Source organism: Lottia gigantea (assembly GCF_000327385.1).
Source record: "Lottia gigantea unplaced genomic scaffold LOTGIsca_326, whole genome shotgun sequence".
Classification (NCBI taxonomy): Eukaryota; Metazoa; Mollusca; class Gastropoda; family Lottiidae; genus Lottia; species Lottia gigantea.
Window position 1 is genome coordinate 7,092 of NW_008709095.1, and position 1,711 is coordinate 8,802.

Here is a 1,711-nt window from a genome sequence, read left to right on the forward strand (position 1 = left end):
GAAAACTTTCAGAGAGACACTTGGGTCCTAAATTACATGTATGTTACAAGACACCATAATGGCAATAGACACAAGACAAGTATTAATGGCTGGATTTGAACTGAACATAGCCTTTTTAAATAAAACATTCTTTAGGGGGAACAAAATCATTAAAAGCTTAGTAACATTTACGGCAATTTTGTACTTACCTACCAGGGCACTGCTTGATGCAAAAGACCTTTCTCTTGTCAAAATAGAGAGCCATATTGTTATATCAGCTTACCTTTATAATAAAACCTTGATATTCAGAGCTATAATATTCTACTTCATATCCAGACGGTAGAATACCATTAGTACTCTGAGGTTCATCCCATTCTAATGTAGCACTGTTCCATGAAACACTTTTTACTTTGACAAATGTTGGAGGACTGGGTAGAATTTCTATAAAAATCACCAATAATATTATACCAAGTGTTATGGGCCATAAAACTGTGTAGATAAATCTTGCATATTTTGCATAGTCAAAAGCAGATTTTTCCCAGAAATGTCATACAACAAAGTCTAGATTTTCATTGCCATTGATAATAAAGATGGGTTCCTTTATTTTCATTTATGAAAATGAAAATGCTAATATTATTTGAATAGAAAGTAGAGGTGTTCTAATGACTTGGAAAAATACCAGTTTGTCTCACATGTCCATGAATTTTTTTTTGTTTATCCAGACTATATACACATGGACATTTATGATTGGTTAAAAACTAAGAACATAATGATATGATTAAGAATACATGATAAGTCATTAGAAACACAAATTAATCACATAGTTTGCTTAATTTGACACTGAAAAATAAGGTAACCCATCTTTAACATGTCTACCACCCTACCATCATAATTATTATATACTCTCTCCACCATAATATTGAGAAGTTGGTCAAAAAGTTGTGTTTCTCACAGTGTGAAATGATTCAAATTGTAATTCAAGGTCTCTGATGGTAATTTCCCTCCAAGACTTTTCATGTGAACATTTTATTTGGACCAGATCGTAGAGATTCTGAAGCAAGGTTCTTTCAGATATGTATTTAATATCAGATAAAACTTGTAGGTATATCCCAAAAACTCTCGGTATATTCTGGGAAAATCTTGAGTCCTTCCTCTTTTCAAAGGACGGGAACAATTCAAATTCTAGACAACAACTTACCCAAACCTTTCTGAACACAACCTTCAATTATTGGTAAATTGACAACACATTTAGCTAATGATGAATCAGCTTTCACTGCTGAACCACCACACAATTCCAAACAAGGGGAAGTAATTTGATTTATTTGACAACAATTCCTATGATCTCTTTCTCCTGCAAGTACATCATTCCCACATCATCGAAAGAAATTTCATGTGAATTTAAAGGTATTTATTGAAATGTGGTCAATGTGCATCACTTACAGCAGGAATTTATATATGATCTCAAAGCATAATCCAAATCAATAATGAATAAAATAGTCTGAAATCTAGTTCTGCTAGAAATGGTCCATTTCAGCTATCTGTATCACTTTTCAGAATGAAAATCTAACATATGGTTCTTCTGCACATATGTGATAAGAATGAAACAGATGTGTAAATGTGACACTCCTTCATCTATGCCATTGTTGACAAGAAATTTGTAAAAGAGAGTAGAATGGGGTCTTACCGGCTAAACATGTAAACACAGGGTCTAGGTAACCATAGCAACTGAGTA